Source organism: Castor canadensis, chromosome 7 (genome assembly GCF_047511655.1).
Source record: "Castor canadensis chromosome 7, mCasCan1.hap1v2, whole genome shotgun sequence".
Taxonomy (NCBI): domain Eukaryota; kingdom Metazoa; phylum Chordata; class Mammalia; order Rodentia; family Castoridae; genus Castor; species Castor canadensis.
Genome location: NC_133392.1, coordinates 118,260,045 through 118,285,832, shown reverse-complemented (window position 1 = coordinate 118,285,832; position 25,788 = coordinate 118,260,045). Strand labels below are relative to the sequence as shown.

General features: G+C 36.4%; 1 long non-coding RNA gene across 2 annotated transcripts in view; it reads left to right on the top strand.

The window, feature by feature from the left end:
* The window catches only part of LOC141424936 (uncharacterized), a 158,588-nt gene that overhangs the window by 88,541 nt on the left and 44,259 nt on the right, over positions 1-25,788 (top strand). The window contains exon 5 of one of the 2 annotated variants that reach the window (XR_012449901.1): positions 7,995-9,244. The exons of the other annotated variant lie outside the window; for it this stretch is intronic. This is a non-coding gene — a long non-coding RNA (uncharacterized lncRNA). Of the gene's footprint in view, positions 1-7,994; positions 9,245-25,788 lie in introns of those variants that run through there. 2 annotated transcript variants of the gene reach the window in all.

Below are 25,788 nucleotides of genomic sequence, written 5' to 3'. Positions count from 1 at the left end.
GGATGAAATCTTATTTTCGGCACTGGAAAGAATGATAAGAACAATAATGAGATGAAAGAAGACATGTACAAAAATATCAAAAAAAAAAGAGAATAGGAATAAATGGCTAAATGAATTTAAAGAGAATACAAGGAATCAACTAAATGACCTCAAGGAGAATACAAATAAACAGCTAAATGAAATAAGGGAGACAATGCAAGACATGAAATGAAAATTCAATAGAGATATAGAAAGCCTGAAAAAAAATCAAATTGAAGCTAGAAATAAGAAGCTCCTTAAGTCAAATAAATTCAGTTGAAAGCCTCCCCATGAAACTTAATCAGGTGGAGACAAAATTTCATTACTTGAAGGCAAAGCAGATATAATAGAAAGATCATATGAATATATAGAAAATAGAATGAAGAAATATGAACAGGCAAGAACTCTGTGGCTCTATTCAAAGGCCAAACCTGTGAATTACGGGCATTGAAGAAGGAAAAGACATGCAAGATAAAGGCACAGGAGCCATATTCAACAAAATAATAGAAAAAAACTTCCTAATTCTTGGAAAAGAGATGTCCATCCAGGTACAGGAGGCCTCTTGAACTCCAAACTGATAAGATAAAAAAGAACCTCTTTATGACATATTGCAGTTAAAATAAGTACAGACAACAAGGAAAAATATCAAAATGGGTAGAAGATCCCATTCATTTATAGAGGTAAACCTATCAGAATAACAGTAGAAACTTAAAAGCGAGGAAGGAATGGAACAAGCTATTTCTAGTGATAAAAGAAAATAAAACCTTGATTACTCAACAAAACTATTATTCATAATTGAAGGAGAAATAAAAAGTTTTTATAAACAAAACTAAAGCAATTTATGACCATTAAACCAACACTGCAGAAGATACTCAAAGGAATCCTACACACAGAAGATGAAAAAAAAAATAGTAGGAAAGCAAATTAAGAAAGAATCAACACTACAAAAATAACAAAATGGCAGGAGTTACTATATACTTTTCAATATTAACACTCAGTATTAATGATCTCAGTTTCCCAATCAAATGGCATAGAACAGTGAGCTGCATTAAAAAGCAAGACCTAACAATTTGTTGCCTATAAAAAAAATTCATCTCACTAACAAAAACAATGGCTTGAATGAAAGGATGGGAAAAGATTTTCCAAGCAAATGGATCTCCCAAACAGGCAGGAGTACCTATACCTATTTCTGATAAAGTATACTTCAAACCAAAATTAGATAGAAGAGACAAAAGGTCAATTAATATTAGTAAAGGGAATAGTATAGAAAGAGCAAATAGCAATTCTTAACATATATGAGCCTAATGTCTATGCAACCAATTTCATTAAACAAACACTACTGGACTGAAAAATATAGATAGACTCCAAAATAGTGATAATGAGAAACTACAATACCCCTATCACCAATAGATAGGTCATCCAGACAAAAATCAACAAAGAAATCTCAGAATTAAATGAAACTATAGACCAAAAGGACTTAATAAACATCTACAGAGTATATCATCCAGCTGCAGCACAAAACAAATTCTTATCAGCAACCCATGGAACTTTCTCAAAAATAAATCATATTTTAGGACACAAAGGAAGTCTTAGCAAATATAATACAGCTGAAATATCTCCCTTTATTCTATCAGGCCACAATGGAATAAAACTAGAACTCCAAAATAAAAGAAACTACAGAAACTATTTGAACACATGGAAACTGAAAAACATATTGTTGGATCATTGAAACCATGAGGGGGGGAGTTCAAAAGGTTCCTAGAAGCTAATGAAAATAAAAACACAACTTACAGGAATCAATGCAATACAACAAAGGCAGTGCTACAGGGAAGGGCTAAGTGATAGTCCTAAAGTTTATAACAATTAAAAAAAAACAAAAAAAAATCCAGAGATTGCAAATAAATTACCTAATGATGTACTTCAAGCTCCTAGAAAAACAAGAACAAGACAAAACTGAATTATCAGACAGAAAGAAATAATGAAAGTTAGGACAAAAATTAATGAGGTAGAGTCAAAAATATATACAAAGCAACAATGAAACAAAAAGTTGGTTCTTCAAAAAGATAAATCATATTGATAAACCCTTAAGCCAATCTGACTAGAAAGAGAAGAAAGACCCAAATTAATAAAATTAGAGATTAAAAGGGGGATATCACACCAAATAATAATGCAATCCAGAGGATCATGAGAAAAAACTTTGAAACCTATATTCAAATAAAGTGCAAAATCTAGAAGAAATGAATAAATTTCTAGATGCATTGGATTAACCAAGACTGAACAAAGAGGTTATAAAACTATTAATGAGCCGTTATTATTCTCCCATCAAAGAAAATCCAGGATTCACTACTGAATTTTACTGCACTTTTAAAGAAGAACTAACACCTATACGCTTCACAATTTTCCATGAAATGGTATCTCACTCTATAAAGTCACTATTACATTCATTCCAAACTAGACAAGGACACAACAAATAGAGAATTATAGGCCAATCTCTTCAATAAACACAGATGCAAAAATCCTCAATAAAATACTTGCAAACTGAAATCAACAATCTATCAAAAAGATCCTACACCATGATCAAGTTGATTTCATTTCAGGGATTCAAGGATGGTTCAGCATATGTAAATCAATAAATGCAATTCAGCACATAAATAGAACCAAGGTCAAAAGTCACATGATCACCTTAGTTAATGTGAGAAAAAGCCTTTGACATCCTTTCATGATAAAAGCTCTGCAGAACCTTGGAACATAAGGAAAGTACTTCAACATAATAAAAGCTTTATTAGGCAAACCTAAGCCAGCATCATACTAAATGGGAAAAAACTGAAACCATTTCTTTTAAAGTCAGGAATGAGATAAGAGTGGGATCCCACACTCTTATTTAATATTGTACTGGAATTCCTAGCCAGAGCAATGAGGCAAGAGAAAAAATTAAAATGTATTCAAATAGGGAAGGAAAAAGGCTAATTATCTCTTCTTGAAGATGATATGATTCTATAGTTAAAAGACCCTAGAGCTTCCACCAAAAACTCCTACATCTGATACACTTTGAGGAATATAGCAGGATATAAAGTTAGCATACAAAAATCAGTAGCTCTTCTATATAGCAACAATGAATAAGGTGAGAAAGAAATCAGGAAAACTATTCCATTCATAATAGCCTAAAAAAAATACCTAGGTATAAACCTAACCAAGGAAGTGAAAGACCTCTATAATGAAAACTACAAAACCTTGAAGAAAGAAATTGGAGAATACACCAGAAGATGGCAAGACCTACTATGCTTATGGGTTGGAGAATTAATATTGTGGAAAATGGCTATACTACCAAAAGCAATTAATACATTCAGTGCAATGCCCACTAAAATTTCAGTGCATTCTTTATAGATATAGAAAAGCCAATCCTAAAATTCATATGGAAGAATAAAAGACCCTGAATAGCAAAAGTAATCCTGAGCAAAAAGAGCACTGCTGGAGGAATTATAATATTGAGCTTCAAATTATACCACAGAGCTGTAGTAATAAAAATAGCAATGGTACTGGCACAAAAACAGACATGAAGACCAGTGGAACAGAAAAGAAAAAACAGAAATAAAATGACACTGTACAGCAAGCTGATCTTTGACAAAGGAGCCAAAAGCATAGTGTATTTCTCCAGTGGGAGAAAAAACAGCTTTTTCAACAAATGGTATAGGGAATACTGGCTATCTATGTGCAAAAGACTAAAACTAGACACTTATCTCTCACCTGTATAGAAATCAATTCCAAATGAATGAAGGATATTAACATAAGACCTGAAACTTTTATACTACTACAGGAAAATCATAGGGAAAACTCTGAAAGATATAGGCCTAGGTAATTATTTTCTGAATAGGACACCAATTTCCCACAAAACAAGAGTGAGAATCAGCAAATAGGACTGCATCAAATTAAAATGTTTTTGTACATCAAAAGTAACAGTTACCAGAATCAAGACACAACCCACAGAATAGGAGAAAATCTTTGCCTGCTAGTCAATAAAGGATTCCTATCCAGAATATACAAAGAGCTCAAAAAAACTAAATAGTAACAGAATAATCCATTTAATAAATGGACAAAGGAACTGAACAGACAGTTCTCAGAAGAAATGTAAATGACTAATAAATACACGAAGAAATATTCACCATCCTTAGTAATAAAAGAAATGCAAATCAAAACTAATATTACATTTCACCACAGTCAGATTGGCAACCATTAAGAAAACAAACAACGCAAATGACAGCAAGGATGTGGAGGAAAAGGGACCCTTGTACACTGTTGGTGGGAATGTAAATTGGTTCAATCAATGCTATGGAAATCAGTATTGAGATCCCTGAAAAAACTAAAAATAGATGTACCTTATTAATATGCCTACCACTCACTGCCAAACCAATAAATGGATAAAGAATATATTATATAGATAATGGAATATTACTCAGCTATAAAGAAAACAAAATTGCACAATTTATTGGAAAATAGATGACACTAGAGGTCTTCATGTCAAGTGAGATAAGTCAAGTTCAAAAAGCCAAATATTGCATAATCTCACTTATTTGTAGAACCTAGATCTACAGTGATGATGATTATGATGATGATGATGGTGATGATGTTAATTGCACATGAATGTGAAAGACAGATGCTCTGAGGGGAGATCAAAGGAAAGGAAGAGGGGGAAAGGAAAGGATATTGAGGAGAGTAAAGATAGAAGCACTCTATATGTTTAAAGACAACAATAATGCAACCCATCAAACACTATAAAAAAGGGGGGTGAGGTGAGAGGGGGAGTGGGAATATAATGGAGGAGTAAAGTTGTTTAAAGTACACCATAGACATTATTTCAATGAGACCCCCTCTTATTATTAATCTATACTATTCAAAATGTAATTGAACATTAAAAAGTAATGAAAAATAAAGAGAACTTTTTGTAAAAAAGGACAATGGTCATATTGAATTAGGGCTCAATATAATAGCCTCATTTAAGCTTAATCTCCCTCAAAGGCCTTATCTTTAATTATTGCCACATTCTGAGGTACAATGGATTAGGTTTTCAACATATGAATTTGATGTGGAAGAATATATATCAACCCATAACACTTCCTAATGGAATTGGATGCCTACTGGATATTGTACATTTTCTCAAAACTTGGAATCATATTTAACACTGTCTTCCTCACACTGAATTTTGTGCAGTATAAGCTTGACATCACAGTAATTGTTAAAGATCTATTTCTAAAAAGATATGACATTGTCAAGAGGACTATAGCTTAAACTAATGTTGAGACTAATCTAATGTGAACTACTGCAAGCTAATATTTTGCATGAGATAAAACAAATGCCAAGGGTAATTATAATTCTCTTAAAAATATAGATGTCCTGTGGTGCCCCTGTGAATTTGCTGTGGTGCTCCAGGGCATGTTACCATACAGTTTGAGAGCGCTAGTGATAGGTGACTTACATATTCATAACTCCAAGTTAAGTATTGTCCATCTTCTTGTTTATGAGAGAAGGGAGAAGGAAAATGTGGCTAATATTGGATACATAAACCATTTAGGTAGCACAGTAACTCAATGTTAGAATCAGGTTTACCTGCCTCAGAAGCAAAGTTTTCCTACTGTGTTGGTGGCATGGATAAAGTTAGTTAATTACTGTTTTACACCCAGTCCCACTTCTTCTCAGTGTACCATACTTTCTTGTACTGCTAAAATCTAGAACATCAGAAAACCACTTTTCCTAGGGCCCTATGAATCCAGGATTCAGGAGGTAAATGAGAATTTAAGAATTAGATCAGCTCACATGAGATTTTTAAATGGGGATAGCTATCCTCAACTCAACTAGCAAAAATGCTTTGTCTTCCTTATTGTGCTTATGTCTTCTCTTCAACAAAATTAGTGATAAGGGCAGAACAGGACCTGCCTGGAACTGGCAGGGGTGAAGGGGGAAGGGATGGGAGAGGGGAGGAGAGTGGAGAAATGACCCAAACAATGCATGCACACATGAATAAATGAATAAAAAAAATAAAATGGAGATAAGGCAGAAGGCTTTGCCATGCATGCATGGTGCTGGACATTTTTTTTGCTTTTGCAGTGGCATTCCAGCACCTGTCTCTAGGCCTGAGTGTCAAAATAGTTACAGCAGATTCAGTGTTCAATGACTAATCATTAAATTTCTGGAGGTCATGGAAGTAGTGATAACAGTAGTAAAACTTTCTATTCTGGCTTGGATCACAGCCATTGTCTATGATCTTCAACTCCAGAGTCCCAGAAGCCATTCTCACATTCCTCACCTTTTTGACTGTGGCAAAAGGAGCAGCTCTCTGTGTGCATGTGGGATCATTCTTGTGATGTTTTGGGGCACTCTTAGAAACCCAGCTATATTCTACACTGCCAACCTTTGTAACACTTTAGAAAGCCTTGGATTGCTTGTTAAAAAAATCCTTAGAAGGGCTGAGCACGGTGGCAAAGACCTGTAACCTCAGCCACTCAAGAGGCAGAGGTAGGAAGATTGTGGTCTGAAACCAGTCCTGGAAAAAGTGCAAGATATAAAAAAAAAAATGCAAGCAAAAGGACTGGAAATGTAGCTATAGAGATAGTATACTTGCTTACTAAGCATGAGGCCCTGAGTTTAATCCCCAGTACTGACAAAAATATCCTTAAAATGATAGATGTTTTCTATAGATAAGTCTGAGTGATATAATTATATTGCACATATGTTATTAACTTAGGAGTAGAAAGCCACCCTCTTTGTACAGGAGAAATACAAAGCTTAAGAAAAGTCTAACCATCATGACCTGTACGTGTAGAAGGCTCAGAAACTAATGGATTACCTCCCATTTCCAATTTTAGGATTTATGAAAGAGTTGAGGTGGATGATTTCAAAACTCAACTTTTCCCTATTCTCTCTTCTGGCTTTATTTCTTGGCATATATTTCCACATATATTTCTTGGGAAACACATAGAGACATATGCCTGGATGGTGGGTTGCATGATTGAAATTTTTACTTATCTTATAGCCTAATTGGAATTGTCACAATGAGTTGCCTGCAGTATAATGAATACATCCTAATAAAAAATTTATGAAATAAAAAAAATTAAAAGACTGTTTCACTAAAAAAAGGAACACAAATTAAGGCAGCTCTATTTTACCATACGTATAGATAAGTAAATAATCAAACTTGGTTGAGTAACAAAACAGAAAATTATTTCTGATAATCATAAATGTAGGGGACTGCCCCAACCTTCTAGCTGGTTCTGAAGTTGGGAAGTCATCTTTCCTAAAAGACTAATCTCAACAGGGGTGCCTTGGTTATTGCTCCTTTAAAGAATTGGATAGGCTGTGTATTATCCAGTCTGAAAGTCATTTAGATCCAAGTACACCTTGTAAACCAGACAGAGGAAACAGCTATTGTCTGCTCTTGGTTACGTGGCAGGAAAATGGAAGGCTCACTCAAAGAGATATTTTAAGAGGGTTTAATCAAAGACATTTAAAGTTAAGGTCAGAGTTCAGGGAACCAACATGAGATGAAGAAAGACTTAGAGACTAACAATGGGGAAGCCATTACTGACTCTAGTTCTGAATGGGCAGGGAAAAGAGCCATAACTGAATGTTCTGAGAGCTATAGCCATAGAAGAGGTATGTCTGGTAGGAACTGTAACCATAGGTAGCAAGGACGGTCTTGTTAACAAAGACAAAGAAAGAACAAATGTCTCCAAAGCTTATTCTGCATAGGAAAATGTCCAGACTTTTTAGCAGAAAATCCTGGATTCAATCTGACATGATTCAGGTGTTCTTCGGCATGTTACTTAAATGTTTAAAATTGTCTTCTCAGCTTTAAAATAGGAATAACAATGCCAAGGATGTCATAGGGATCAAAAGAAATAGTACACTGAGTCATTTGAAAAACATAAAACACAATGAAGTGACACTTATTTTTATCATGACTTTTATTATTTTATCATTTTCAGAGATACCAGTTAATCAAGAAAGAATATCTGACGAAGCCATCTTATGACCAGGATCTGATTTTTCTACAGCCAGAATATTTCATAATATGGACACCGCTGGCTACCAATATTTAAATAGTAGAGATACATGGATCTAAGCACAAGGAAGAGTTTTCAGAGAGGAAATGTACTCTAGCCTTAAAGAAACTTCAGGAAACACAAATGAGAAAGTGGCTTAAATTTTGCTTTCAAAAACTCTATGTAAAGACTTGACAGACAGTCATTCCCTGGTCACTAAATCTAAGGTATGGGTAACCTGCAACCATCCCCACCTCATGAATCCATAGCAGACATTTCAGAGTCCAGAGATATACTGGAGCCAGATAACATTAGAATCTTCTTTGGTACAGCATTCCAGGAAGCCTCTAGTGATAACCTGGATGTGGCACATGGAATTAAACATATTCACCACCATTGGACATTCAACTGATGGGTAGTATGTTAAAATGGATTCAAAACCTGGGTATTATTTTGGGACTCACAATTTTTAAAGGATTCCAACAAAGAAAAGACTAGTCTGCCTAGCTAAAAGACCTGGTTATGTTTTCTAGGAAAATGAGAAGATTCAGTGAAAGGGTAAGAGTCAACTCTCCAAATATCTGCAAGGCTGTGTGCCAAAGAGTAAGCTGCTAGGTTCATTATGACCTCAAAGAAGAGAATTAGAGCCAATGAGCAGAAGTTTCTTAGAGGCATTTATCAGTTCTATAGTATTCAGAGATAGCCAGTAATGAAGTTGTAATCTTCCCCCAAAACCAGCTTAATTGAATGTGGGTGAACCTCTATCAGGGGTGTTTTCAAATAAAATAATTATTGATTTAGGAGAGGAGGTAGACTAGATGACTATTAATATATATTCTAGGTGTATATTTCTGCATTTCTAGTCTTTCTGGAAATTCAATGGTACATACCAGTTTTCAGAGGGCAGTTGTAAAGGAAAGCCATATTGATTCACTTGGGAATCTTCACATGGGTATAGAATTGGCAAAGTCCCATATAATCCATTTGCCAGCTTTATTTTATAATGTGTCAGCCAGAACTCCTCTAGCCAATATTTTTTACCCTGGAAAGAAAGGCCACAATACAGTAAATTATCTATAATTCTGCCAAAAAGGAACTTCACTCTTGGATCAAATTTGGATTAAATGTATTAAACCCAGGGCATTAGAATTTTAATAATAAAAAGTTCTGTTGATGTGGTTTAAAAGAATAAAATTCTCCTCATTTAAAGGTGTGTTTGATGTAACACTTGAAAATTGAGATGCAATCAATCATTAAGTATATTTAATATTCTCTACCTTCTAGAAATACAATACAGTCAAGGTGCTGAGGTATGAAAACTGGCCAAAGCCCAATTCTCATATTAGGTGAAACCACTTGTGAAGTATCATTTTCTTATTCAAATTTGATTTATCCATTTCTCCAATATATCACCTTTATCCATCACTACTTATTTAAATTAAAAGACTTTATCTGACTTGAGTCTCTAGGTATATGTAGGGGAAAGAGGATGTAGTATAATAGCCATAAGAAAAGCAAAGATTGGATTCCCTAATTTCTGTAATAAAATATTCTAGAAGCAAAATGGGGTTAGATATTTCCCATATGCAATGCTTAAATATTTATTTAAATCTAAGCAAGCAAATCTCTGCAATGCTGCCATTTGTGTGTATGTGTGTGTGTGTGTGTGTGTGTGTGTGTGTGTGTGTGTGTGTGTGAAGCTTGACCTGGATTCTGTGCTGTTGATCTCTGAAATTAACTCAGCACAGTGCTTGAAATATTAATAGGGATCAACAAGTGTGTAGTGAATTGAATAGAATATTAACAACTAAGTCCTCTTTTCTTAGAGTATTTAACATGTGGAATTAGCCTGATGGATGTTGTTCACACCTTGTGGACACTCATTGAATATTTGCTGAACAAGGGCTTTCCTTAATGATATTACTCCGATGTACTCAAACAGACTTCATTGAAAAACAGTGCTGTTTAAAACACCAGTGACTTTCAGAGTGACCAATGTAAAGAGTTCTAAGTTAACTATTAACTCACCATACAATTTATAGGAACAAGAGCCTCAACATCTTCATGTTCATTTGTAAAACAGGAGACTAGAGAAGCTTTCCTGGTTTAAAACCCAGATTCAAATTCACTAGAAACATGATCTTGGGAAACTTATTTCCTCAAGTTCCTCTTCTGTAAAATAGAGATACTGATAGTACCTACGTCATAGGATATGATGGGAGTGAAGTTATAAGCTCATAGTACTGTACCTGATACTCTCCCTGTCTGTTATCTCATACTCAGAAGTTTCATGTATTATCCAGCCCAACATTTAGCAGTTCAAGCCAGAAATCTTATACAGGTTCAGTTGGATTTTCTTTTTAATTTGCAGCTACATTTTGTTGTGTACACAATTCACCCATCTCATCTTCTTTAAGTTACTGAATTCTGCAGCTAAATTTCCAATTTCTCCACTAATACAGCACTTTTCAAAAATCACTCAATCTCAGTTATAGCTCTGTGTTAGTATTCTTTCAATATAGCAAATTCTGAGATAATCAATTCAGACAGAGAAAATATTTACTTTTGCTCTTGGTGTCAAAATTTTCAATCTGTAATCAGTTGGTATAATTGCTTTGGCTCTATGGTGCATATCATGGCAGGAACACGTTAAGGAGAGAAACCATTCCCTTCTTGGCCAGAAAGCAAAAGGAAAGTGAGAGGAAGGGACCAGAGTCCCATAATCCCCTCCAAGGGCACTTCCCCAATGACCTGAAACCCTCCTACCAGGTTCTTCCTCTTAAAATTTCCATCAATTCCCAATAGTACCAAGCTGGGGATCAAGCCTTTAACACAGAGACCTTTGGAGAACATTCCAGATTCAGCAAGCCCTGAAACCTTACTCTACATTGAGGATTACCTCAGATAATGTCTCCTACACTTTCCCAGTCATTGATTAAATAGTTCAAAATCATCTTCGCCTTTTCCTGCTCCATAACCCATCTTTATCTCAGAAGCTTAATTTTTTATATAGTTTTCCAATTTTGATCCTTTGCTTTATCCCTGCTGTTGGGCAGTTTAGGTTCACAACGTGTTTCCTCTGGCCTTTTACATCAGTTTCCTAAGTGATATTTCAACTCTCAATCCTTCCACTTCATCCTCCACACCATATTCAGGCCAGTCTTCCCAAAGTGCTGCTCAAATGTTATCATTCTCCTCAATATCATTCACTAAGGCTACAGATTGCTGCAAAGTCAAGGTGTAGCTCTTCAAGTTGACATCCATAACCCCCTTCATCTGTACCTCTTTATCTCCCTAAGATTGGAATTCCAACAAAGAATGAAATGGAAAATATTAATATTTACTTTACAGCCTATTTAAGCTAGGCTTAAATAAGTGCTATACACTTAAACATTTAAAATACCATTTAATCCATTCAGCTCCCTCTGATTCACACAGGTCAGCCTAGTATACTGGTTTCTGCAAGTATGGCCACTTTCCTTATAGCACAGAAATAAAAGCAGATTTTTTTCCTGCTATCACCATTTGTAGATATTCTCTTTATCTGGTTGTTATCTTATCTGTAATATCTTTTTCCATACTCTACCTTCATTTCCTTACTGTGACCCATTAGGTTAGTGATGGAATCTCAGAGTTCATGAAGGGATTATGATCTGGCATTCCCTTAGGTAGTCCCTTAATGAACTGCTTCAGTACTCTAAACATAGAAGTTACTGGCAAGAGGTGCTTTTTTTGATCTTCCAGGAAATTGCTAAAGCCAGATGCATATTCAGATTTCAACATCAGTGCTGTGAGGTGGGCATTGTTGCCCCATTTCTTCTAATGAGGAAACTGAGGCTTGGGACAATGAATTACCTTGTTAAAGGACACACATCCAGAATTGGAACCCATATGCATTTTGATCAAATGCTCTGCTATTTTCCAAGTATGTGTTGCTTGGTTATGTAATGAGCCAGGTTGCTTTGTTCCATGCATTTCTGTGCTTCAGTGCTAAAAATAAATGGTACATCTGACTAGGTGTAGTAGTGAAAATTACTTTCTTTATCATTCTTTCCATTTCTAAACCTTCCAGAATGCTATGGACTCTGTCTTCTCAGACCACAGCAGAAATTGTCCTCCTTCACTACGAAGGCAGAATGACATATAGAAAGTGAAAGGCTCATGAACCAGAGCAGAACAATCACAATGTACTAGCTAGATGGCCTTGAGCAGGTAAACAACTCCATGAAGGCATTTTCCCATATGGAGAATGAGAGTAATTGTGCCTTACTTCCCTGGGTGGTAAGAAATGGAAAACATATTTTAAATACCTAGGCAAATTATTTCGTGTTAACTCACCATCTCTTCCATTCTCCAAATGAGTATCTCTACTGCCAATAAAGAATATTTTTTAATGAAAGAACTTACAGGGCCTAAGGCTGGGCATGGTGGCTCGCCCCTGTAATTTCATCTACTTGGGAGGCTGAGATGGGAAGATTGCAATTTTAGAGCAGCCCAGGGAAAAAAAGTTAGTGAGATCCTATCTCAGAAACAAGCCAGGTATAATGGCATATACCTGTGACCTCAGCTACATAGGAGGTGGAGGTAGGAGGATTGATGGTTGAGACAAGCAAAAAGTGTGGGACCCTATTTGAAACCTAACTAAAAGCAAAACAGGCTAGATGCATGGCTCAAGTAACAGAGTGCTTGTCTAGCAAGCATGAGGTCCTGAGTTTAAAAAAAAAAACAAAAAAACACTTATCAGCTGGACATCAAGATTCACATCTATAATCCTAGTTCCTTGGGAGACTGAGATCTGAAGGATCATGTTTCCAGGATAGCCCAGGCCAAAAAAAAAGAGTTAGTGAGATCCCATCTCAATGGAAAAAAGCTGGGCATGGTGGTGTGTGCCTGTCATCCAAGCAATGGTGCAATGGTGGAACTTAAAACAGGAGGATCGCCATCTAGGCTGGCCTGGGTAAAAAGTGAGACCCTATCTCCAAATTAACCAAACAAAATAACCAACAAATAAGGAACCAAAATAAACCATGGAGGCATTTCTCATGTAGTAGAGTGCCTGCCTAGCAAGGGGGAAGTCCTGAGTTCAACCCCAGTACTACCCAAATAAATAAATAATAAATAACTCACTGTGCCTATATGAGTCTAAGTCTTTCAGTTTTATTCTTCCAAAGAAGACTGAACTCAGATTTGTTTGGTGGTTAATGCATCAAAAATGGCCTCTATTGGGAAGAGTTGTAATCAAATCAAAAACCAATCTAATTCCTTTTCACAGATTCATCATTCAGGGAAGGCATACACCTGTTGATTGCCAAAACCTTGAGTAAAAGCACAATTTCACCAACTAAATTGTAGTTTACCACATAAAAACAATACAATTCTAACCTTAAATGGAGAAGAATGAAATAGAAATATAAATTATGTAGGTGAGGAGCCCCAAGCCAGGTTGCAATAGTTTTCTGGGGATTTCTTTATTACAGTCAAGGAAAAAGTACTGAACTACTATTTTGACTTTCACAGAGTGTGTGGCAGAGCACCTCACAAAGTTTTCTGATTGATTTTTACTCCTATTTTGTTATAAAAGTCAGTATTTTATCAGTTTTTCATAGATAATTAGATTGAAAAGGCCCTAGGCTTTGATCTGAGGCAATCGTTTACTCATGCAGGCCTCTGATCCTCAGTCTCCAAGGGCTGAGGCTCTAAAGCTTACCCCTGCTTGAAGGAAAAGGAGTGGAGAATAAAATAAGTGTTTATAGAACAACCTGAAGTACACCATTATTACCTATGGTTAATGAGTTTACAATATTCTGTTCACCTAAATGTTAGTTTATTTGAGAAAACTAGCATTAAATTCAGTTCTACCAACAATTTTTCAGGTTTATACTCCTCTGCAATTTCCTTTTCTACACTGCCTTTCTGTTAGGATTCCATCCTGTACTTCTTCTCTGATTCTCCTTTACAAGCACTCAGCCCATCCTGATGGACTTCTAACACCAATTCTCCATGGTGATTCTTAAACCTCTATCTGCAGTTCAGAACTTTCTTGAGTGCCAGAAGTCATAGATCCAAATGACTTCTGAACATCACCTGGCATTAAACAGAACTTCAAGCATGAGTCCCAAACTAAGTACATTAGTCTTACTCCAACCCTCTTTCTCCTTTTGACAGTTAGTGAAATAAAAATATAAAACACAAATGTTGACGAAGAGCCTTTTCAATATGCCTAAGTTCTGAGTTAAACTGGAAGTCTAACTCAGGATTAAAGGAAATAAGAATTCTTAAAAAGTACCCGCTTTGACCAAATACCTAGAATCAGATTAATGAATATCATGTTCCTTTTATTTTAAAAAAAACTTTTCTGAAGTATAAATTATGTGCTAATGGCTTCCCTTTCCAAGACATAAGGGAATAATAGGGAACAGTTTCCTCTACCTCCTTAAATGACTTAAAATATAGAAAAATGTGAAAAATGGCATTTAGACATTGGACAGTGGGGAGCATGGACTGAAGAAGGGAAACAGGCAGGGTGGGTTCCATGATTGTCCAGTTTATATCCACGTTACAGAACAGACAAGACAGACTTAAAGATAGATCAGAACAAAGCTTGTGAAATAAAAGCAGGGAGAATTTGGAGGATATAATCCCACGGAGTGAGGGAAGAAAGAGAGAGAGAGAGAGATGTGCAGAGGAGTCTTCCAAATGTTTGGATGAATACTAATCTATGCAAACATGAAAAGAAATGACCCATATCTAGGGAAGAACCATTGGAAATCAGCAAACCAAAAAAAAAAAAAAACAATTCCAGATTTTACAAAGGGCTGAAAAAGTTTGTGTGACAACCAATAGACAGAACAGAGAAAATATTCTTCTAAAGAAAGGGGATGCTGTGCTGGACAAGTTGGTATATTCCTATAATCCCAGCACTCTTGAGGCTGAGGCAGGTACATAGTGGCTTTGAGGTCAGCCTGCATTACATAGTGAAACACTGTGTTAAAGAGAAAAAGAAGGATATTTTCAAAAATATAAAGAAAAAGAAGCATGAAATTTATTTTTACCATATCTTCAGTATAAGATATGTTAAAATTTTTCTTTAAACAGGAGAATGTTACTAGTTGGATATTCAGATCTATACAAAAATATGACCCTTAGAAATGCTAAAATGCTAAAAATAGGAGACATTTTTTTCATTGTTAATGTCTTCAAAACAATCTCATAAAAACAAACAATAACACAGGTAGAGGTAAAATATGTAATAATACTAGCTCGAAGTAGAAGAAAGGAAAGTTGAAGTCTACTTACCATGTCAGTGTTCTCACACAGTACATGAAGTGACAGAATACCATTTAAAGGTGGATTGTAGTAAGTTTAAAAAAAGTAAATTGTAAATTCTAAAGCAACCACTAAGAAATGTAAACCAAAGAGATATCATTATTGAGCCAGTGAAGAGAAAAACTAAAATACTGAAAAGTACCAAAAGGAAGAAGAAAAAAGAATAGAAGACAATGAATAATAGGAAGGGCAAATAGAAAACAATAGCACGATGCCCACTGATGCCCACTGAATTGACAAATTACATTAAGCTAAAATGATCTAAACAGTCTAATTTAAAAGATGATTTTCAGACTGGATTTAAAAAGCAAGGCCTTACCTTAAGTTTGCCTAAAAGAAGCCCCCTTTCACTGTAAATGCATGTATGGTATACATTAAAATACACAAGCCTCCCAAAAGGAAATTCAGAGGACCTGGGCAAAACATGATAGTCAGTGAAGCTGTAGCAACAGGGACTAGAAGTTGTCTCATTGATCCTTTCATAAAGTTTTGCATGTCTTATTAGTTTTCTTTTTAAAAACCTTCAAATTTGACTCATGAAAAATGGGAGTTGTGTTTCCTGCTCTCGGGGATGAACGGAAAGCTATGTTTGGCTCTATATTGTAGTTTGATGGAAAGCATTAGAAGATCTTGGGAGCAAGGGGTGGACCAAATCACCATTTCTTAAACACCACTCCAGATTCCCCTTGCCTCATGGGTCTCTTATCCCAGCAAGCACTGTTCTGTGTGCTCTCAGACTGACTTATTGCTGATACAATTTGACAGAACCTTACTCCACAAAAACATGATGTTCTTTCCTTCCCTGGAGCTTCCCTCATAATCTTGAGGTGCTAGAACAGCACACAGCACCCACACATGCAAAATCCAGAAGTGAAGCAATGCTAATATCTCTTGGGGTGGCTCTTTGGCAAGTGGCAGATGGAAGGAAGTGAATAAATTCTTCTCCTTTCTCCTTATCACAGATAATTCAGAGATATATTACATATGCTTCTCAGCTATTCTTGTGGGATCAGACAACTAGTCAAGTCTAGCTGTGATCCACTCAATCACATATCCTCTGATTGTCTCTCTCTGTTTTGCTCCCCAGTGTGCAAAACTAATTATATGAGATTGTACTCCGTACCAAATTGCTCATATAGAAACTATTTTCTCAATTTCTGAGTTCTGGGGAATCCAGGCTAATCAAAGTAGTGACAAACTTAACATTATTTTGAGATGATAAGAATCTATCTGGAAAACCAAAAAGGCACCATAACCATAGCAGTAAAGCACTAATAAGACTTAGTACATTTGGTTCATGATAAAAATAAACACCCCAAAAGGAATAGCTATTCTGTTCACCAGTCATAACTTAATTAAAATTAAGTTAATAGGAAATGTACTAAATCAAAGGAAGACAAAATAACTATACTCTGGGTCATAAAATACATGAATTACTTGGAAGAAATACTATGTTCCACAAAAGAAAGAAACTTCTCCAGAAATTAATCTATAAACTTAATGAAATCTCAATTCAAATTCTAATTTGTTAACCTAACATCTTAATTTCAAAAGCTATCTGAGGAAATATACTTATGAAAATAGCCAGAGACATGTTGAAAAACAGAACAAGGGATAACTAACCCTAAGAGACAGGCAAGTTTGCTGTAAAGCTATAATTTTTAAATTGTGCATTATAGATATAGACAGCCCAGGAACCTGGCTTTAGCAGAGACAGATGTAATGTATGTTAAAAGTGGCATAACAGATCGGTGTGGAATTAATGGATAGTTTTTTATGATAATAGCACCACTGGCTAGTCACTTGGGAAAAAATATATTCTCCCCTCACACTTCACAGAGTAATAAGTTCCAGATGGAAAAACAACATCTTAGTTTGGTGTGTGTTCTTCCATAACTTTATTTTGGCACTTACTTATTGTTTTTACATGAAGGGTTTTTGTATATAATGTTCTTTAACTTTCTTTATTTACTGTTGGTGATCTCTGGGGAGTGTGGAAAGGATTGAATTTGAGAGTGATAATAAAAGGGGTTTATCAGGCTGTGGATGTTGTAGCTCAGTGGTAAACTGGGCTCAAACTTGAACACTGCCAAAAATGAGACAGGGTTGTAATGAATTATTTAGTTCATTTAACAAACAATTAATGAGTTTCTTCTGAGTGCTAGCCACTAATGTTGGTGTTGGTGATACAAAAGAGTGAACAACCATAACAACCATAATTCTGATTTCATGGAGCATGTATTCTAGTGAAGAAGAGAGAGCATAAACAATATTAAGAAGTTAAATATGTTACTTGTTAAAAAGTGACAAATCCTTCAAGAGAAAGTAAAGCAGAAAAAAGTGTGAGAAGGGCAGTTTTCCCTGAGACAGTACTGTGGTTGTCCCCCAAGGATACATATTTTGGACATCTGCTCCTCATTGGGTAGTGTTGAGGTGCAGGGATCTTTAAGAGGTGGAGCCTGATGGAAGGTGGTTAGGTCATTGGGAGTGCTGCCCTCAGAAGAGATTTAGGTAGTTCTCTTGGGACCCTGGTCAGTTCCTCTAAGAGGCTGATCACTGACTCTCTCTCTCTCATTCTCTCTCTCTCTCTCTCTCTCTCTCTCTCTCTCTCTCGTATGTGTGCTTGTGTGTGTGTGTGTGTGTGATTTTCTGCCTTAAAAGGTGATCACCTTTGCACGAGTCCACTATGTTATTCCATCTACTCTAAGCCCGCATCAGAGGCCAAATAAATGAACTTTCATAAATAAATCTCTTTTCTTTATATATAACTCAGCCTTAGGCACTTTGTTACGGCAATGGAAAATGAACTAATATGGAAGGTAACACTTGAATAAAGATATAAAAGGGTGAAGGAGAGAACATGTGGATATGGTGGTTCTAAGTAGAGGACACAGAGCACAAAAGCTTGGGGAGGGAAGAAGCATGCTATTTTCCATACCCTGGTTTTGGTGAGGTTCCATGGAAAAAGGGAGAGAGGGAAGAGAGGGAGGAAGAATAAGAGGGGGAGCCAGGGAATGGAAGGGGAAAAAGAGGAGAGGTGAGGGGGAGGGGAAGGAGGAGGAGGAGGAGAAAAAGAATTAGGTCAGTCACATGATCCTATACCTTAAAGACCCAAAAAACTCTACTCAGAAGCTCCTAGACACCATCAATAGCTATAGCAATGTAGCAGGATATAAAATCAACATAGAAAAATCATTAGCATTTCTATACACTAACAATGAGCAAACAGAAAAAGAATATATGAAAACAATTCTATTTACAATAGCCTCAAAAAAAAATCAAATACCTAGGTGTAAACTTAACAAAGGATGTGAAAGACCTCTACAAGGAAAACTATACACTTTTAAGGAAAGAGATTGAGCAAGACTAGAAAGTGGAGAGATCTCCCATGCTCATGGATTGGTAGAATCAACATAGTAAAAATGTCTATACTCCCAAAAGTAATCTACATGTTTAATGCAATTCCCATCAAAATTCCAATGACATTCATTAAAGAGATTGAAAAATCTACCATTAAATTTATATGGAAACACAAGAGGCCACAAATAGCCAAGGCAATACTCAGTCAAAAGAACAATGCAGGAGGTATCACAATACCTAACAAAGCAATAACAATAAACACAGTACTGGCACAAAAACAGACATGAAGACCACTGGAACAGAATAGAGGACCCAGATATGAAGCCACACAACTATAACCAACTTGTCCTTTGACAAAGGTGCTAAAAATATACAATGCAGAAAAAGCAGCCTCTTCAACAAAAACTGCTGGGAAAACTGGTTAGCAGTCTGCAAAAAACTGAAACTAGATCCATGTTTATCACCCTATATCAATATTAACTCAAAATGGATCAAGGATCTTAATATCAGACCCCCCAACTCTAAAGTTGATACAGGAAAGAGTAGGAAATACTCTGGAGTTAGTAGGTATAGGTAAGAACTTTCTCAATGGAACCCTAGCAACACAGCAACTAAGAGATAGCATAGATAAATGGGACTTCATAAAACTATAAAGTTACTGCTCAACAAAAGAAATGGTCTCTAAACTTAAGAGAACACCCACAGAGTGGGAGAAAATATTTGCCAGCTACACATCAGACAAAGGACTGACTGATAACCAGAATATATAGGGAACTTAAAAAACTAAATTCTCCCAAAACTAATGAACCAATAAAGAAATGGGCAAGTGAACTAAACAGAAGTTTCTGAAAAGAAGAAATTCAAATGGCCAAAAAACACATGAAAAAATGCTCACCATCTCTAGCAAAAAAGGAAATTCAAATTAAAACCACGCTAAGATTCCACCTCACCTCTGTTAGAATAGCCATCATTAGCAACACCACCAACAACAGGTGTTGGCGAGGATGTGGGAAAAAGGAACCCTCTTACACTGTTGGTGGGAATGTAGACTAGTACAATCACTCTGGAAAAAAATTTGGAGGCTACTTAAAAAGCTAAACATTGATCTACCATTTGATCCAGCAATACCACTCTTGGGGATATACCCAAAAGACTGTGACACAAGTTACTCCAGAGGCACCTGCACACCCATGTTTATTGCAGCACCATTCACAATAGCCAAGTTATGGAAACAGCCAAGATGCCCCACTACTGACGAATGGATCAAGAAAATGTGGTATCTGTACACAATGGAATTTTATGCAGCCATGAAGAACGAAATGTTATCATTCGCTAGTAAATGGATGGAATTGGAGAACATCATTCTGAGTGAGGTTAGCCTGGCCCAAAAGACCAAAAATCATATGTTCTCCCTCATATGCGGACATTAGATCAAGGGCAAACACAACAAGGTGATTGAACTTTGATCACAAGATAAAAGCGAGAGCACACAAGGGAGATGTGAGGATAGGTAAGACACCTAAAAAATTAGCTAACATTTGTTGCCCTCAACGCAGAGAAACTAAAGCAACTGAGGCCAGTAGGAGAAGGGGACCAGGGAACTAGAGAAAAGGTTAAATCAAGAAGAATTAACCTAGAAGGTAACACACACGCACAGGAAATTAATGTGAGTCAACTCCCTGTATAGCTATCCTTGTCTCAACTAGCAAAAACCCTCGTTCCTTCCTATTATTGCTTATACTCGCTCTTCAACAAAATTTGAGATAGGGGCAAAATAGTTTCTGCTGGGTATCCAGAGGGTGGGGCGTAGAGGAATGGGGCGGGAAAGGTGGTAAGGGAGGGGGTGGGGGCAGGGGGGAGAAATGACCCAAGCATTGTATGCACATATGAATAATAAAAAAATAAATTAAAAAAAATTTCTCAAAGAAGACTGGTTGCAGTCAGAAAAGGCTAGCAGTCATGGTCTCCAACCAAATCCCTAGCAGCAGGGAAATGCTCCCTGTGCTTGTAATCCTAGCTCTCCCACTCCCCGCCCCTAGGGTGCAGAGATCACTATAAACCAGGACAAAAAAAAAAAAAAGAATTAGGTCAGCCAGATACAGCTTATCTTGCAAGGTTTTATTTACCATTTGAGGACTGTGGTGATTCCTCTGAATGAGGAAGTAAGCTATTGGAAAGTTTAAGTCAAAGATAAGTGTGATACAATTTTTTAAAAGCAGGATCACTGCGGTTTCTTTGAGGAAAATTGCACAAGGGGAAATCAGACAGAAAGCTGCTTTAACAGTAGAGATGAGATGGCTGTGACTGAGACCAAGGTGGTGGCAGAGCAGGAGTATATGGCAGTTGTTTCTGGATGTATTTTGAGGCATTGCCAGCAGGATTTGTTGACAAGGTGGACATATAATGTAAAAGAGAGTGAGTCAGAAAGGCTCTGAGACCACTGTTAAGATCAATAAGAAAGGGGGATTTGACATTAACTGACATGGAGAGGATGTGGAAGGATGTCTTAATCCATTTGTTGTGGTTGTAACTGAATACCACCGGCTAGGTAACTTACAAAGGATAGAGGTCTGTTTAACAGGTCTCACTTCTGGAGGCTGGGAAGTCCAAGAGCATGGCACTGGCATCTGGTGAGGGCCTTCCTGCCACATCCTCACAGGGCAGAGGGCTTCACATGGTGAGTGTGTTTTGCTAGCGCATTCTCTCTTTCTCTTCTTGGAAAGCCACGCACTCCAACATGGGGGTCTTACCCTCATGACCTCATCGAAACCTAATTGTCTCCTGTATACTTAACACAGGAAATTGGTGATTAAATTTCTAACATGTGCTGGGCTCTGGTGGCTCAGCCTATAATCTTAGCTACTCAGAAGGCAGAGATTGGGAGGGTCACGGTTTGAAGTCAGCCTTGGCAAAGCAAAAGTTCACAAGACCCTATCTCGAAAAACCCTTCACAAAAAAGGGCTGGTAGAGTGGCTCAAGGTGAAGGCCCTGAGTTCAAGCCTTAGTACCTCAAAAAAAAAATTCTAACGTGAACTTTTGGGTGTACACGTTCAAATTATAGCAACAGGGTAAGTCTTGAAAGGGATTCCAGATCTTAGTTTTGAATCTGTTAAGTTTGAAATGCTTATAAGATATCCCAATAAAGGTGTTGAATAGTCAGGTGGATATACAATTCTAGAATTCATGTGACAGATGAGAAATGGATATATACACTTGGGTGTAGGCAGATCATATTTTAAAGCCACAAGAGTCAACAAGATAATCAAGGGAATGAAGGCATGTTCCAGTGATTCTTATCATAAATATGTAAATTTTTACAATAAAATTATACTTCATATCATTTGTACAATTAAAAAGCTTGTGAATGACTTGAAAAATATATGAACAAATTTACATAATCACCTTAGACTAAAATGTTCTAGGTTTGATCTTCAAAATGTAGCCATAAAAGCAATCAATCACTAATAGATATCACTGCGTAATATTTGTAGTGCAATTTTGTGTATCACATTAGCATGTATAAAAATAAGAAGTCAATAAGTTATTAGGGAATGTGTCTAACATAAATTATCAACTTTAACATATAAAGTTTTCTTGCAAATCAATAAGAATAGGATCAGTATGAAAAAAGTAAGAAACAAGTACAAGTATGAACAGAAAATTCATATTTGAAAAATAGAAGCCATCAGATATGTGAAGAAATGTACCTACTAAAATTATAATATTTTTGTCTAAATTAGAAAAATTAACTTTATTTGATAATTCCTAGTTTGAGTGAGGGTACCTAAATTGTGTGTTGTTTATAATTTTGTTGTAATTTATATTAAATTTTCTAAGACCAAAGTGATAAAGTCTAACAGAACCTTAAACTAACCATATTCTTTGACTAGAAATTCCACCTTTTATAATTTATCTGAAAAAACACTTTTGTTTTTATGTGTAAGCATTCATTTAAAAGAAAGTGAATTGCAATATTTTAACATAGTAGATGTTAACTCAGGGGGAGAAGCCTAAATAATATTAGAAAATTTTGCTACATCCATAAACTATACTATGAAAATCAAGCTGCTAAACTACATTTATTGAAAAATATCTGTGTGAGTGCATGTTTTATTTATAGAATAACCAGAGTTGACAAGAAAAGAAAAAGCAGAGTAGCTTTCCATTTGAAAAAAAATAAAGGACTTAGAATCTCCACCAAAAAGTCTGAAAGAAAATACCTGAAAATAACTGCAATCGATGAAAAGTGATTTTATTTTACCCTTTCTGCTTAATTGTATCTTCTCAATCTTTTAAAAAAAAAAGCTTTAGGCTTTGGTTGAAACATGAAATCAATGCAATAAGGACCAAAAGAATAAAGTCCAATAGTCCTGGTTACCATCCAATGTTATATAATTCTGGGGTGTTTCAAAACCTCCCAGTTATGTGCTGACAAGTTGTCCAGATGTCTGGGATGAGAATCACAGAACATCTTTGTCCCAGCAAATGAGGTGGCTGGGCATACAAAAAAGCTGCCCTTTATTTTATTTATCTGCACTTTGAAAGGCAATTTTCCCTGTCATCATCTTTTGCTCTTCAGGGCACTTTACTAAGCACTTTATATACTTGCATCCATGTAAATATCCTCCACCTTGAGTATTAATATTTCATTTTACATGAGAAGAAACCGAGACTCAAAGGTCTTGAGTAACTTGTCCAATGAAATTGGCAAGTAAGAGCTGCAGCTAAGTTTTATATCCTGGTTTCTCTACTTCCAAAGCCTTGCTTTTTCTAGTGTAATTTTGTTTCTGAAGAGTGAGTAGGATGATACATGATTTAAATGATGGACCCACATCAATTAAATGGCAAAAGTCTGGTATGAAACAGTTTTTCTATTCTCAATAAGTTTTTAAACCTGGTTATATCAAGAAAATATTCTGTTTGATATGAGTTTATCTAAAGAATCTTTTTAACATTTGGCAATCCTTTTTCAGTTAGAAATCTAATGCCTAGAGGCTACTTAAAATTAATGATTGCGTTGTCTTATTGAGTACAGATTTACTATCTACTTAGAGCAAGAGATGGTGATTTTCCATTCACAGTTATAATGCAAATTTAGTTTTTAAATAAACTTTAACTTTTCATAAGTAGGTTTAAAGAAAACATTAAATATTACTAGTACAAGTAGCACATCAATATCACAAAAATTGTACCAGTAGAATGCAAATTTCTAGATATTGCAGAATAACTGAATTAAAATATGCTGTCTCTTTCCACTATTTTAAGAGTTTGTAAAAGGGCACAGTTGGGCAAGGACACAGTAAACTTTTGTTAAATCCTCATCATGTCTTGGTAGTTTCCCTGTGTGATTTCACTTAATTTTCATGGTTTTTTTTTTTTGTGGGAATTAATCCACCCAGTTTACAAACTTGAAAACCAAGGTATGGTATGATGATATAGCTTAAGAGTACCCAGGTGGTAAATGGTAAACTTGGAATTTGAACTCAAAGTCCTGGGTCTCCAAGGACTCCCTTTTAGACTATGATACCCAAGAGGAAATGATTAATTGATTTAGTTTTGGAATTATATGTAAGAGTTATGTTACTAGCATTCAGTAATTCCAAAAAATTCAATATCTGGGATATTGCTGTAGGCTAGAGTTTTCAGTGATGGCTTTGCAGAGCATATGCAGCTGATTTGAGTTTTGAAAAACAGGTGACATCCTGGAATAGGGTTCAAGTGTGTTTCAGATGGAGCAGCTGGCTGACTTCCATACCACTAAGGCCAGTTTCTGAAACCCAGCAGGTCCTAGCCCTACTTCTTCATCTGTCTGCCTCATCCTCATTTCCTGCAAATGCCCAGGGAGAAGCAACACCTTATGCTTCTATCAACTTCCCACCTTACTGTGAACCAATTAGAAGATTCCTGGGTCTTGGTACTAACATTACCAAGCAGGCAGTGTGGAGGATAACATGCCCATTACTCTCACTGCCGACTCTACTCCTGCAAGGCTGTGTAAAGGGTGTAAAGGGTTTTTCACCATAGTTGCCCAAACATCAATGGATCTTGCAAACGATCAGAACAGTAGTCTGGCTCATATGTTCCCTAATACATTTCTCACTTAGATATTATTAGAAAAGAGTTAAAGAAGTGTAGGACCTAATGAAACACATGGTTAAAACTTCTGACCAAGTTTTCCGGCTTGTGTGCATATAAAATTCTAGTCAGAGAAACAAGGACTGTCATGGCCTCTGCTGGCCATGGCTCCATGTTTATTATTGGGAAGATCACTTTCCACCCCAGGGAGGTCACTGTGTTGACCTGACATGATTCCCATCTTTTCTCCTCTTTAGCTGGTCAGTCAAGACATTTAATTTTGACACCTCAGGTCCTTTTTTCTCAAAAACCAGATGTGCGCAGCTGGAGAGAGGAAAGGGCTCCTCTGTGCTCAAAGGAATGCAAACTCTCCTCTCCACAGTGAGGAAGAGGGCCCAGCTGACAAGCAGACTCCTCGAGGTTTGTCTTATCTGCTCCATCCCTGGTTTCTGCCCCCTTACTCTTCCTGTATTGGCCAGTCTTCCACCTAGAAGGTGGACTATATTTTATCAAATCCCCAGATCTTAGTGGCTCACAAGACCCATCAATTTTGTGTCTGAGGGGTTTAAGATGTTCTCTGTTAACACCATGGCCCCTAATCTCATACAAACTCTCATCATTACTGTCTAGAGTATGCAATAATCTCCTAACTGACCTCCTCACCTCAAAAATAATGCTCCGCATTTTAACAGTAATTCCTCAAATAATGATTATTGTGTAGACAGCACTGATTGGCATTTAAGAGGCTGCTGCCAATGTGCTATGTGTGAGTAATTCACACCTGTCATTTTTCTAGACCTCTCTCTGTCCCCACTTCCATGTCACACCTCCCCCCTACAGCTGACTTGAGCTGCTTCCAGTTCCTTTGGACACCTTACATGGCTGACCTCTGTGAGCACTAGCAGAGCACTGCCTCAACCTGGACTCTGGTTCCTCAATTGTGAAATGAGAAGATGCAATAACATCTAGTGTTTAT